Raw genomic sequence first — 16,019 nt, 5'->3', positions numbered from 1 at the left:
CAGTTCAGACATCCAGCCTCACAGACTGACAACTACAGCATTCTTGGACCTTCTGATAGTAGACAGACATTGTTGGATAATATGGACCACAGTCTGTAAGCCACTCTAATAAAACCTATAGATAGATAGATAGATAGATAGATAGATACATACATACATACATACATACATACATACATACATACATACATAGATGATAGATAGATAGATAGATAGATAGATAGATAGATAGATAGATAGATAGATGATAGATGGGTAGACAGACAGACAGACAGATAGATATTCATTCTACCAGTTCTTCCTAGAGAACCTTGACTAATAAGATGACCTTGGATTAAATTCTGAAGCAGGATAGCTTCTAACAGTTTTCTGAACACCTTCACATGAGGTGGCATCTGCACTTTTTGTCCCTTTGTTTTTCCATGTGACCTTCCTGCTGACTGGAGCAATGGCTCCATTTTGAACAAGGAACTGAAAATTTGTATGGAATGTGAAAGGAGCCTAAGCCTGCCCACATTCATGTTGTCATTCTTTCCCTACACTGCTTACTTGTAAACATCATTTATGAAAAAGAAATATACTTCTATTAACAGATGTTCTTAGGGGTGTCCTGTCACCAAACTCTGTGCTAGTGTTGTCACACCAAAATGCTTACCAATCTGTCATTGCTTTTAAGCAAAAAGTCCTCAAATAATGATCAGTATCAATTGCACCCCAAAAGAGCTTGGGGAACCAAGGCTCTTAATGCAGCAATACTCATAAAAGTAGGGTTTGTTCAAAGGGAGCATGTAACAGAGCTACCCTGGAAGCAACTGCTGTTTGTCTTAGTTTCTGTCAAATACTGATTTCTCCATCACATGACTCTGTCTTCATCTTCACAGAAATAAGCTAAGGTGGAACAGAGAGAGAGAAGGCAAGGGAAAGGTTCTATTGTCTCCTCATAAAGACAGTGTGCACATCTTATCTTATGAACGTGGTAAACAAACATGCATTAGAATCAGGGGTGGGGCTGTAGCTCTTGGCAGGAGGGAGTGTTTGTCTAGCATGCAAGAGGTGCTCTGGTCGATCTTCAGAGCCATATGAAAAAAATAAATACCAGAATTAAAATATGGCCAATGATGCTGGATTATATCTAGACCACACAGTAGTCTTCTGTAAACATTATATTAAATGGGGGCTGGGTAAACCTGTCAGTAAAGCACTTGTCTTGCAAGCATAATAACCTAAGTTCAATTCCACACAAGGTGAGTCAGGCATGGGGGTAATCTTGTAATTCTGGTACCAGAGAATGAAGGCAGGCAGATCATTGGGACTCCCTGAACAGCCAGACTAGCCTACTTGACAAGTTCTAAAACAGTGAGAGACCCTGTCTCAAAAACTAAGATTAAAGCATGCCCAAGGAATAACAAAGTTGTCTTCTAGCTCACACACACACACACACACACACACACACACACGCTGGCACACACATGAACATTCACATGCAAAGAATTATATTTAATGTATATTTTATAAACTATTTACTCAAAGGTGCATTTTCTCCTCTTGAACTGTCAGTGGAGAGTACTAAGAATATTCCTTTGTCCATTTAAGCAAAGATGAACTCATCCCAAGGACTTTTAAATGGAAGCCTAACTTGGCAAAACAACAAAGAAAATCTGAGGTTTGCAGCTTTCCTACTCCACTAAAGAACCAAAAAAAAAATAATAAATGTTCCCAAGTGGCCTGTATAAAGTAGTGATGGGTGTTGTAATGGAAGGTTTCTATTAAGGTGCCTCGGAGGAAGGGACAGAACTTCTTCACCACTCATCTCTGCTGATTTTCTTCATAATGTTTTAGTAGCTTAGGAAACATCACCCTGAAATACGAAAACAGCATTTAACTTTGAACTTTTATTTTTAAAATTAGATTTATAGAAGCCAATTGCTTCCCACTGTGGCTCTCCATTAATTTCTTAAGATTGACTCTTCCAGGAAGCCTAATTACTGGGGACCTCTAACTGGGTCATTTTGACTCAATCAAAGTTTCTTGGGCTGTTTTTGTTTTTTCAGTTTTAGTATGGAAAATAAGATGATTTTTAAATCGTCTTAAAGTGTTTATTACATTGATTTATGTGCACATGCATGCATGCATGTTTGCACACACACACACCACAGTATGTGGGTGGATGTTGGAGTTGCCCACCATTTGGGTCCTGGAAACTGAACACAGGTCACTAGGCTAGGTGACAACCATCTTTACCCATTTAGCCATACCACTAGCACAAAAGAGAGATTTTCAAAAAGATTTGCTTGTCTATTTATTTGTTTGTTTGTTTTATATGTGTGGGTGTTTAGCCTCAGTGAACTTATGTGTAGCTCACAAATGCAGTGAAGTGCCCATGGAGGCCGGAAGAAGGAAATGGAATGCCTGATAATGGTGCTATAGGCCATAAGGAGCCGCCATATGGGTCAAGGAAGTGGAACCTGCATCCTCGGCAACACAGTAGGCGCTAAGCTCCAAAAGAGGCATAGATTTTGAAATCAACAGAAATCAACTATGAGCTTGTACATTTCAAAGGGTCCCTAAGACATAAACTCTTGAGAATGGATCCTAATTCTGTGTGTTTTCACAGCTGTGATCTATGATTGATTTTGTTGTTATGGTTTTTGAAAAATTATGCTAATTTGTGGAATCCATTTTTAATACCAATTTTTTTGTCCTATAAATGAATAAATAGTGAATATATGGCAGGAAGTGATTTTTTTTACGAATTGATTTTTTTAAAGTGTTAGTTTGACACTATGGTTCAATCTATAGTCACAAATTTAAATGAAATGAATTTGAATTGTGAGCCATGTTTGAGCAAGGCCAAAATATTTCCTTCGTATACATATACCCAGAGAAAGGAATATAGAAGCCATGTTAAATCTCTCTCTCTCTCTCTCTCTCTCTCTCTCTCTCTTTCTCTCTCTCTCGATTTTTGTCTCTCCTCTCCTCCCTCTGTGTCTGAGTGCATGCATATGTTCATGTGTATGTGTTCATGTGTTTATGTGCATGTGTGCATGTGTGTGTATGCATGTTTGTAAATACGCATATGGAGTGTTGACAGAGGTTTCTGTCCTGCCTGGTCCCACAGCCATTTGATCCCAAAGAAATACACAAAGGCCTATATTAATTATAACTGGTTGGCTTATTAGCTCAGGCTTTCTTATTAACTAACTCCTACATCATACATTAACCCATTATTCTTGTCTGTGTTAGCCATGTGGCTTGGTACCTTTTATCAGCGAGGTGTTCTCATCTTGCTTCCTCTGTGTCTGAGTGATAACTGCAAACTGAGCCTTTTCTCTTCCCGGAATTCTCCTATTCTGGTTGCTCTGCCTTTACTTCCTGCCTAGCTACTGGCCAAACAGTGTCTTATTAAAGCAATACAACTGACAGATCTTTAAAGGGTACAGACCATTGTCCCACAGCAATGGAGGACAGAGGAAAATCCCAAGTGTTACTCAAGAGTGGTCCACCTGGTATTTTGTTTTGTTTTGAGACACAGCCTCTCATTGAGGCTGGGTAAGCTAATCAGGAAAGCTGGTTGGTCAGAGATTCCCAGGGATGGCTCTGTCTCTACCTCCTCGGCACTGGGATTGCAAGTACACACACCATGCCTGGTATTTCTATGTGGAATCAAAGTCAGGTCCTTGTGCTTGTACAGTGGGTCCATTTCCCCAGACTGATGTCATGTTTCCTGCAGCATCACCCTCAAGTCTGCCCACCTCTTTGACTAGTATTGTAAACCTTTTTTACAATATATCACGTTCACAAACTGCTTCAGTTTTCATTTCTTCTTAGCTTTTGATGTTGTTCTTGTTGAGACAAGGTCTTTTTCATTTATTAAGCTGGCTTTTCATTCTCAATCCTCCTACCTGGGCTTCATAATGCTGGGGTTAACAATGCTTGCTTTCCATTTTTGTATTTTCTATGTGACTGCATTTTCAACATTCAATTGTCATGCTTTCTTTTGACTACTGTGAAAATATTCCGGGTTGAACTAGAATACTTATAATTTTATAAAAAGTTTTCTCGTTTAATGGCCTTTCCCCTGGCATCAGGGTTTCCAGGGATGGATCAAAGTCATCAATCACAAGACAGATTGATTCTTCCCCCATATAGAAATAGAGCGTGTGGTCCATCTCAGCTATGCACTTACTTTCTTCCTTCCAATGCATTAGAATCTATAGCTCCAGGACACATCTCCATGGTGTGTGCAGCTGGCATAACCTCCAAGACTGTGAAAATGATGGGGTGGATGCAGCTTACAGATCAGACCTGGAGAAGAGGGGATGGCTGTAATGCTAATGGTTGGTGTAGGTTGTCAGTTTGCCTGGGGTGGGGTAAGTGATGTCTAGGACCAGACTGGCCTTTCTAGAGAAGATTAACATTTTGGGGGCAGTGATGTGTGCTGAAAGTGGTAAGCACCATCCCGAGTGTTTGTGGTACCTTCCAGTGCACTGGAAACTGTGACTGGAGGAAGTCAGAGGAGGAGGAAGCAGCATATACAGGTCAAGATCTCCCTCTTCTTAGGAAGCAGTGCTTACCCCTGCTGCCGTTGTTCCAGGATGTCAGATCCCAGCCTCTGCAGGCTTTCCGTGTGGTCTCAGCACTGTAGTCTCCTCTGCAGCTTTCCAGAGCTGCATCACTGCTTGGCTGCTGCATCGTCCATGCTGCTGCATCGCCCAACCTCCTAGGCTGAGTGGACCCCTAGGGCCTGCTGGCCAATGAGAGACTGACTGAAAAAACATGCTACCATGCTAAGAATGCTGGAGGCGTGACCTCAGAGAATTCACACAAAGCTAGAAGCTTTCACACCAGCAATTGGACGCTCAAACTTGACAATGATGCCTGACTCTACTACCCAGTGATGAAAAGGAAGCTACAAGCACCTTTGTGTGGCTAGCAAGGGACAGTAGCATGAGCAATGATAACCTTAGTCACAGCTGTCTGAATCTGTTTCCGATCTTGGTAAATTCTCCCAGCTCTGTACTTGAGGGTAACACTGAGCAGTACATCCATGTACATGTTTGGGATCAGCAGCCTGTATGATGGACCCAGCCACAGGCATTCAGTGCTGGCTGCATGCTTCTACGTGTTTTCATAATTAGTTTCCTATTAAGATGAAAGCATAGGTCAGAGGTATTGCTCCACAGGAGCATACTCGCTTCCCATACATTAGGTTCTGGGTTTGAGTCCCAGCACCACTGAATCATAACAATAATGAAGAAATAAAAGCAAATATAGGATCAGAGCTTTCTCCACAGACTCTTCAGTCTATGATTGCTATCAAAATATTTGGAAGATTTGGCAATGATCTTTTCCAAATACCAGGTAAAGCTATGTTTCCAAATGCACTACTATGAAGGGAAAATGAAATTTCATATATATTTGTATATGAAAAACAATGTAGAAGAACATGCACATAGAACTGTAACTTTTGGTTAATTGTTGGGAATGAGCCAAGATATGAGAGAAAAGATTCACAATGAAGAATCTATTTATTTTTAATTAATTAACTAATTGGGAAAGAGTTTTACTATGTAGCTCAGGCTGGTCTTGAACTCACAGGGATCCACCTGCCTCTTGTGAAATTAAAGACATTTGCCACTGTGCCTGTTTTCTCTGGCTAGGAGCTGCCAGCACATTTGTACCTTTGTCGAGAAGGTGAGAAGTTTGACACCTAAGCTGCGGAAGAACTGGATAGCGCTTCCTTTCGGGTTGCTTTGCTGCCAGTCAACACAGCAGAAGGAGATGCGAATGTAATGGAGCTCTCCGCCAGCCACTGGGATAAAATCTACACCACACTTTAAGAAGGAAAAGCCACAGGGGAATAGCTGAGGAGGGGGTTTGGGAAACTTCGGGGTAATTCAAGCACCAGTACAAATCCACTTTAATCTAGTTTCTTTGGGCTTCTTACCGCCAAGTGGCAGAACATACAGACAAAAAGAACTGTCAAAGAAAGCATTGGCCTTGACTCTGATCTTGGCAGCCTGCTTGTCTGCATCTGCTAGACGGTTCCCCCTACCCTGGACGCCTCCTCACCCACTGTACCTGGAATTGCTAACTGACTAATGTACCTGATTGCCTCTGTAGAAGGTGTGGTAATTATTTTCCCTTGCTGCGACAAGATCCCTGACAGAAAGAACCTAAGGAAGTGTTGATGTTTGTTCACCCCGTGCAGTCAGTCTGGTAAGGAAGTCGTGGCAGGGAACTTGAGGCTGCTGATTGCATTGCATCTGGTCTCAGCTCCCTTTCTCCTTTTTAGTTGGTCCAGCAGTCAGGGTGGGGCTTCCACCTCAGTGACCCTAATGTAGAAAAGCCACCATAGACATGTCCAGAGATTTGTCTCCAGAGTGAGTCTACATCCTGACAAGTTTCCTTCAACATAAACCATCACAAATAACAAGATAACAATTGCCCACCCCAAAGATAGCCATGCCCTCATCCCTGGCTCCTCCCTCATCCCTGGAGGTTATACATGAGCGTGTAGCAAAAGAAGATTGTGGGTGCTGTGATATCTATTAACCATGTAACTTTAAAGCAGGGCCTGGGTGTCAGAAGCAGAGGAAGCAGGATGTGGAGGATGAGAATCAGAGGGAAATGTGACAAGCAGACTGGGGTCTTAGTTCAGTGAGCGCGCTGTCAGACTTGGGGCCTCCGACCCAGCAGCAATGGGAGACTTACACATGAGCTCATCCACTCCTCCTGGAGAAGCTGAGGTGTTGTTGGCAGACTGTGCCTCTAGCCACCCTCAGTGGAAATTGGGAAGGTTCCCTGATCTGTTTTATACTGACTCAACCTTCTTCAAATGCTCTCGAGAACCCTCCCAATACCTGCAATCCTTCTATAAAGTGGCTCAGATACTGGGATTCTGCTATCTGCAATTGGTTCATTGTATTTTCAAAGTCTGGTAGAGGACCATTGTTCAATAAATTCTTTCTTTTCCCTTCCTTTTGGTAACATAGTCTTACCACGTACTCTAAAGTGAGTGCTGGCAGTTGGCTAGGGAATTTTGAGCAGAACTGACATCAGAGAAGAACAAGTACCAAGCTGGGAAAGTGAATGTTTCCTTAATAAGGTAGGGGGCCCGAGGTGGGGAGCCCCCTCTATGGATGCTGGCTTGTGTGTTTTATAGAGTCCCTGGGCCCTCCTTTTTCCCCAATGGTTCTGTTTATATTCTTGCTCTATGCCTTTGTCTTGCTGTGTCTGGGTTGGGAGAGACATGAAGATGGGGATGGAGAAAGCGTGCTTGTGTAAGTCTCACTTGTTTTCTCATTACTTCTATGAAAAATAATAAGGATAAAAACAACACCTTAATACAAAGGGAGGATCTTAGTCCTACCTACACTTGATATGCCATGCTCTGTTGACACCCATGGGAGGCCTGACCCTTTCTGAACAGAAACAGAGAAGGGGGGATGGGAGGAATAGGAGAAGAGGAAGGAGGGAGGGACATAAAACAAATGAATAAATTTAATTAATAATAAGAACACAGTGTGGTAGATAAAGATATGGACTAGATATGTAGATAAATCAGCTTATATGTTGTATGATCTTCACTCAGCTGCCAATTCTATCTATCTATCTGTCTGCCTGTCTGTCTGTCTGTCTGTCTGTCTGTCTGTCTATCATTCCTTGAAACAGGGTCTCATGTAGGCTGCCTTGGCCTCCAGCTTCCCATGTAGCTGAGGATAATCTTGAACTTCTGAACTCTCTGCCTCCTTCTCCCAGGTGTGGGATTATAGACACACATCACCATGCTTTTGTGGTGCTAAGAATGAAACCCAGGGCTTCCTGCATACTAGGCTGGCACTCTGTCAACAGCAGCCAATTTTCTTCATGGTGATTTGACCATCATCCTCTGACAACTGCCTCAATAACTATTTTAGTATGTTTCATTATGCACATATAGGTACATATCCTGACATACATTAACATGCACATACATATTATCACATACAACAGCATGCACACACATGTCCTCACATACATAAACATGCACACATATACACACATCCTCACATACATCAACATGCATACACATATACACACATGTCATCACATACATAAACACACATGCACACATATACACACATACCCTCATATACATCAACATACACACATATAAACACACGTCCTCACATACATCAACATGAACACATATACACACGTCCTCCCATACATAAACACACACGTACACATATACACACACGTCTTCACCATACATCAACACACACGCACACATTAACAAAGTAATCATCTGGCACAGAGATGTTGGTGTCTTCCGCCTCCCTCTTCATTAAAACAAACACAACAGCATCAATAAGAAATTATCTTTCCTTTCCTTTGGGCTAAAAGCATCTCCCTGCTGTTCCTGGATGGAGAAAAAGCATAGCTGGATCCCAGTTGTCTCCGGTGACATTTGCCAAGCGCATGGCACGAGCCATGATAATCCTGTCTGCAGCTGAGGAGCCATAGCTAATGAACACTCCAGAAATGAGTTCTCAACTCGGTTCCATTCCCACAGTGTTCCCCAAAGCAGATCACTCAATTAAATGCACCTCTGAGCCTGGGAGTTTGAGAACCCTGTTTTCTAATCCCAATACTGCTGAAATTTTTATGAGGGTTGGCTAAGAAGTTCAGGGCAAGATAAAAAAAAGTAAAGATTCCCCATTGAGACATATTAAAAATGGTTGTTCTGAGCTGGGTGGTGGTGGCACACACCTTTAATCCCAGCACTTGGGAGGCAGAGGCAGATGGATTTCTGTGAGTTCGAGGCTGACCTGGTCGACAAGAGCTAGTTCCAGGACAGACTCCAAAGCTATAAAGAAATCCTGCGTCAAAAAACAATACAACAAAAAAAAAACAATAAAAAATACTTATTCTGGGTTACTATCACTTTTGAAGGTACATAAGCTATGTGGGTATAAAAAATACAACTCAAAGCTATAATTATATCTTTGGGGGAAATTCTACATGTGTTTCATACATATGTATTGAAAGCAAGTTTTAAAAAGTTTTTGTTGGGGTATATATTACTTTTGGTTTATTTAAGTATATTTTACAGTGTATTAAAATCCAGTAGAAAATTATTAGCTGTAAATGTGCAATATTATTGCATTAACCCAGTAAAATATACATTTATGTATGTATAATCAGCTGAAAGAAATATGCTCTCATCGGTGATTAATGTTCCAAAGCCAAGTTACACTAATCATAAACTTAAATCTAATATATTAAAGAATTAACCTTACTTTCCCTCTGAGAAGTTATATTCTGTGGTTTATTATTTCTCCTAAGAAATTTACCTTTAGGAATGTCTGTATTTTAAAATGAATCATCTCCCATCTATTCAAAGCAGCAGGAATGCGTGGGCTGTGTTGGCTTGTAATGCTGATCTCTGCCACGGGAGCAGCAACATTATTATTTTATATGTGTTGCTGGGTGGTTGTGGTGTAGGATTTTGTGGGTTTGCCTTGTAACTGGGGAGATCACTTCTCTTTGGACCTCAGTTCTTTCAGGAAGTGTTTGGAGTATAGAGGTTCTGAGATCATAACCGTTACAGTTTCATGACTTAAGGATGGTGTTTTTAAGATGGGGCAAAGAAGAGAACGTCATTATAATCCCAGAGCTGATAGTAATTTAATTCCATGAAATGCAGCCATGGTCAATCACTTTGAATGTCTCGGTCCATTTGGGGTCTGTCACAAAATATTATAAGCTGGATTCATAAACAACAGAAATTTCCTTCTGAAGACTGCTGAGCCAAGAAAGGCCAAGGCATTGGCAGAGTAATACTCCCCAGAGAATGGCTTTTGGGGTCAAAGCTGTTTCCTTCTTTCTAGTTAGCTCTCTTCTATTAGGCCAATAACAGTAACAGTTTTTGCTGTGCTCCTCCTCTGCACCCCATCTCCAAGACACCCTCAGTTTCCTGTTACAGAGACACCAGTCCATCCTCCAGTGTGATCTCACTTTCATATGCCCACATCTTCGAAGAACCTGCTTCCAAACAAGGTCACAGTCGCAGGTGCCAAGTGGGCGCTTGAGCGTGTCATTTGAGGGGCGATCAGTCCAGTAGGAGGATGGTGATGATGAAAAAGGGGGGAAAAGATGGAGAAAGGATGAGGAAACGAGACCCGTAATTATTGAGCACAGAGAGCATTGTCCCACCCTGAGCAGTCCTCTGAAAAGAGCCATGCCCCATTCTCATGCCAGCTTTACTTTCCAGCCCAACACCTAGTCTCTGGAAGGCCAAGACTTTCAGTGAATGGCTCTGTACTGGGAAAATGAATGTGAGATGCAAATCTGGGACCCCAGGCTCTGGCCACACCTATCTTACCCTTTACCATTCCATTGTTACAGAGTCTGATAGGTGAATCTTCCCAAGTTTCTATCTCCAGACACTGACAAGCTGAGTTCTGCACAAGGCAAACAACAGTACATAGGTTGGTTTTAGGTGATGTGCAGGCGCAGATTGCATTGTGGGAGTGGGGCAGCATTCTCTCCTTCCCAACACTTTATTCTGAAGGCACATGGCCCTGTAGGAAGCTGCTCCAGATATAAGACAGAAAGTTCTGAGTGTCCTTCACCCTACTGAATGCTTATGTCTGACACAAGCTATGATGGCATATCAAAACTCAGGAAGTTGATATAGTACAATATTTAGGTTTCATATGCACTGACATTTATCAGTGTGTGTGTGTGTGTGTGTGAGAGAGAGAGAGAGAGAGAGAGAGAGAGAGAGAGAGAGAGAGAGAGAGGGAGAGGGGGAGGGGGAGGGGGAGAGGGAGAGGGAGAGAGAGAGGGAGAGAGAGAGAAAGAGGAAGGGGGAGAGAGAGAAAACATATGGTATGTGTTTATGATTCCTCTGTATATGTAGTTCTGCTTCTTTCTGTCTCATGTAACTGTCCACACAAACCCAATACAGAGCAGACCTCCTCCACAAAGGAGTCTGAAGTGGTTCCTCTTTACCGGCAACTTAATTTGGATTGAGTGAGGTCTAGGACATCAGTGAAACGCAACACTGTATATGTCTGCGGAGTGCTTCTAGGAGAAGACTCACCCTGAGGATGGCTGGTACCATCTCATTGGCTGGAGGCTTAGACAGGAAGAAGGGGGAAATGGAGGACCCCACCAGCTCAAAAATCCTCTCTGCTACCTGGCCATTGTTAGGTAGTAAGTAGAAAGAAATCCTCTGATTTCTTTCTGAAATCAGAAATCTGCCATGATTCCTCATCCTTGCCACAGACTCAGACATGAACCCAACCAGCTATGGACAAAAACATGTGAAATCATGAGTCAAAATAAGCCCTTCCCCAATTAAGTAGCCCTCTTAGGTGTTTGACACACTGGGACTCTCTTGGGCTCACTTCATTCATTCTACAGGAAAGACACTATCGCACCCCTCATTCATCTTCCACACGACACTCGGAACTCTCCCTCATCTCTAACATCTGCAGTCTTAGTGTCGGTAGCAGACAGCAGAAGCTGCTGACATCCACTGAGAACTTGTTTTCCCTGCAGGTTTACCCATGCCACAGAGAACCTAATTTTACAGGATATGAGCACGGAATTTTCTTTTGTATTATGCAAATGTTTGGGAGTAATAAAAGTGAGAAAACACAGAAATGAAATATAATACAGGTGGTTTTCAGATAGGACAAAGAAATTAAGGAAGGCGTTATTCTGCTATCCAAGGGGTTGTGGAAGCTAATCTTTTGATCAAGTGCTTGTCTGACAAGCATGAAGACATGAGTTCAAACTTTAGCACGTACATAAAAAGTCCAGGCACTGCAGCTCAAGCCTGGAAACTCAGTGCTCTGGGGGCAATGACAGGAGACTCACTGGAGCTTACTGCACAGCTAGTGTTGCCAAACCAGTGAGCTCCATGCTTAGCTCTGTCCCAAACAATACCTTGTTGGTAGCTAGAAGGCTCATTGATTAAGAAGGGAACTTGCCACTGCTATAGAGATGAATACTTTGCATTGGTATGGATCTTGGTTTATTGATACTAATTTAAGGTCAATTTTGTTATATGTATATTTCTGTTCTTGATTAAGGTATTGTGTTTGTGCAGCTCATTTAAAAATGTAATATATAATTAAGAAATACAGTTAATAGTCATCTATAATCATCAAGCTTGTAGTTATGCTAGTTAGGTTTTCTAGATATACAGAGATATATTTCAGATCGATAGGCATTCTTCAAACCTATCAGAATACAACATTTAAAAAGTTTTAAGAACATAGGACTTTTCATGACAATGAGACACATCTGCTCCTGGCAGCACTGATCTACTTCAAGAGGATGAGGGGCATCAAAGAGGCTCCTTATGGAGTTGGTTTGCCATTCGGGCAAGAAACTGCTCTTGCCTAGACTGCTTGATGTTATGCTGTATGAACTGGACATGCAGGACCCTCAGAAAAATGTCTGCTGAACTTGCCTAAAGGTGAGACTGTCCTTTGGGGTTCCTGCTTCATGAGAGAACTGCCAGACATTTTGCAGGACACAGAAAAAAGCAACAGATGAACTTTGCCAGTACTAGGCATAAGAGATCTTGAAGTTTCCCACCTCGTGGAAAAGTCTTCTGGACACTATGGGTCTGTAGGCTGAAGATGGATGCCCCAATGTTACAGAAGAACTTTGGGTGACTCTCCCGGTAGTGATATGACTCTGTCAGTTCTAGAGTTTTAGAAGTTGCTTACAATGCACTTCCTGTTAACTTAGGTAATATTATATCGTTCTGGGGTCTTTGATGGAGTTGAAGAATAGATAGTCATAATTATAGTTTTCCTTAGTTACAATAAAAGATAAAGTAAATATAAATATTGTAACTGTAATTCCTGCTTTATACTTTCTTTTTTATATGTAATTTTACTATGTTAAAGTTAAAACCTTCCTTTTTATTTGAACAGAAAAGGGAAAATGGTGTGGGAAGTTTTTCTGTATTGCTGCTTTTATTGGTTAATGAATAAATCTGTTTTGGCCAGTGGCTTAGAAGAATAGAGCTAGGCAGGAGTTCCAAGCAGATAGAGGAGAAAAGAAGGCAGAGCCAGAGAGAAGCCATGTAGGCACCACAGTAGACAGACGTGTCAGAACCTTGCCAGTAAACCATGATAAAGATAAAATAATGGAAATGGGATAATTTAAGGTATAAGAGTTAGCCAGAAATATGCTTAACCTATTGTCCAAACACTATTGCAATATTGTGTGGCTATTAATATAGTTTCAGGTCTGAGCAGCCGGGAATAAACAAGCAGCCTCTGGCAACAACCGTAATCCTTGCTTGATACCTGTTTTGTTGTATGTAATCTTCCTATGTTAAAGTTAAAACCTTCCTCATTATTTGAACAGAAAAGGGGAAATGGTGTGGGAAGTCCTGTATATGTGTTGCTTTTATTGGTTAATGAATAAAGCTGTTTTGGCCTATGGCAGGGCAGACTAGAGCAAGGCGGAAATTCCAAACAGATAGAGAGAGAAAGGAGGTGGCAGCAGAGAGACACCATGTAGCCGCCGGAGGAAAAATACACCCACGTGCTGGTACTGGTAAACCATGAGCCTCATGGTAAAATATAAAATAATAAAAATGGGTTAATTTAAGATGTAAGAACTGCTAAAAAATATGCTTAAACTATTAGCCAAACACTATTACAATTAATATGTTTTCTGTATGATCATTTCGGGTCTGAGCAGCTGGAAAACGAACAAGCAGCCTCCACCAACAAAGTTGAAATTGATCCCCAGAACGAAGCTGATAACTTGAGATTGATCCCCAGAACCCAAGCAGTAGAAGCAGAAAGGTGATTAGCATAAATAGCCCTCTGGCTTCCATATGCACACTGTGGTGCACACGTGAGCATGTGCGTGGATACACACACACACACACACACACACACACACACACACGATGTGATACACAAAGTTTGTATAACCCTGAGTTAGGAAACAACTTTGACCCCAATACAGATTCTTCATGTTTTACAATATCCTACAGGAAGAGCAAAGTGCAGACATTGTCCCTGAAAATGAAGAGCATGACCATTAAAACTGCAAACTAAAGAAATGTGTTTTTATTCCTGTATCTCAAGGCCTCTTGTTAAAGGAGATTTCAATGTGACTGGTAGCTCACCATGGTGATTCATCCAGCCAGTCTTGGTTATTCTTCCCATTATTTAGTGTTGCTGCTGCAGGGATGATGTAGGTGGGTCTTCTATCTATCTGTTTCTTTCATTGGTTAATTAATAAAGAAAACTTCTTGGCCTGATAGGTCAGAACATAGGTAGGTGGGGAAGACAGAACAGAATGCTGGGAGGAAGAAGGCAGTGAGACAGTCGCCATGAAGCCAGCCACCAGGTCAGACATGCTGAATCTTTCCCGGTAAGCTACCACCTTGTGGTGCTACACAGATTATTAAAAATGGGTTAAGCAAGATGTGAGAGTTAGCCAGTAAGAGGCTAGAGCTAATGGGCCAGGCAGTGTTTAAATGAATACAATTTGTGTGTTGTTATTTCGAGTGTAAAGCTAGCCATGCGGGAGCTGGGCGGGACGAAAAGCAGATCTGCTCACCTCATCACTACACAGGGACAGGTCGGAGGTCGGGTATTGGGGCTAGGACAAGGTAATGGCTTGTCTTTGAGGGTCTGATAAGGCAACTGTTGACATCACTGTCTCTAACAGGCATGACTTCTGTTTTCTCCAATGAGCTAGGGTTGGGGAGGGGTCACCAAACTGTTCACTCTATGAAGCAGAGGAGCTGAAAGGCAATAACAGGGTGACCTCATGGAACAAGGTTCTACAGACTGTCAAACTTGTTATTTCATCTTTCCTGTCTCTTCTTTTAAAACAATTCAAAGACTATATTGTGGGCCTTCAGACAATGGTTTAAGCTCACACTGAGTCAGAAAAAAATCAATTAATTTCTAAAATCTCACTGTTGGCAACAATGTCAGGCCTTCTTTTGTGTGGCAGATTTGTCTAGGTGATTTGGATTAAGGTCATTAAAATTTGACTTCATAAGTGACATGATTCCTATCATCCAACCATGCCTTGCTTGTTGAGTAGCCAGCTCTGGAGACACTGTAATGACCCAAAGCAGTACCAAGCATTGAAGATAAAGGAATAGGAAAATGCATGCTCCAGTCATATTGGAGCAGAAAATAAAAAGATGACATATTAGTGTAAGGTGCTTGCAGGACGGCCTGAGTTTGTATAGGGAGGGGAGGAAGGCAAATCGCTGCAGCTCTCTGGGCAGCCAGTCTATCATCAAGCTAAGTCAGAAACTACTGGATTCAGTAAGAGAATCCATCTCGAAAAAAATAAGAAAGCTATGGAGAAAGACACTTGCTGTCAACCTCTGTGTTTCATAGGCATGCCTACATGTGCACTCACATACACATGTACACACATGTAATACCTACTCCACACACATGCACACACAAGACAAAGATCTTGACATATCTCCTTGTGATAGATGCTAGGAAAATTCCGAACTAGCAAAGTTGGAGAGAGAAATGGCAGACCCTCTCTTCACCGAGATGAGAGTGTGGAGTGATGAGTTCACAAGCATTAGTAAAACACCTGTCACGTCTGCACGTGCTGCTGTGGGAAAGAGGAGCAAGTGGAAGGCAACCACTTCTGAGAAAGACAATGTCACAATGATAACAACTTCAAAGGACCTGGCGAGTATTTCCTGACCCGACGAAGACCTCAGTAAGGGGACAAATTACACTGCAGCAGGAAAATGCAAGTCCTGAGATGTGAGCTCAGGCTTATTTGATTCTAAATGTGTGCCCATTTTTTGTGCAGATGAAATTGGTGAAAGGTATGGAGAATGCAGACATCTATCACGGATTTTAGGTATTCACAACACAAAGACACGCTCAGTGTTTGAGGTGATCATTTTGCTAATTATCCTGATTTGATCGCTATGCTTCATGAATGAATATGCGCTAAATGTCTACACTGTTCCTGCTAAATATGCATGATCAGAA

The sequence above is a fragment of the Arvicola amphibius genome, chromosome 4 (assembly GCF_903992535.2).
Source record: "Arvicola amphibius chromosome 4, mArvAmp1.2, whole genome shotgun sequence".
NCBI classification, from domain to species: Eukaryota; Metazoa; Chordata; class Mammalia; order Rodentia; family Cricetidae; genus Arvicola; species Arvicola amphibius.
This window is presented reverse-complemented; position numbering follows the sequence as displayed.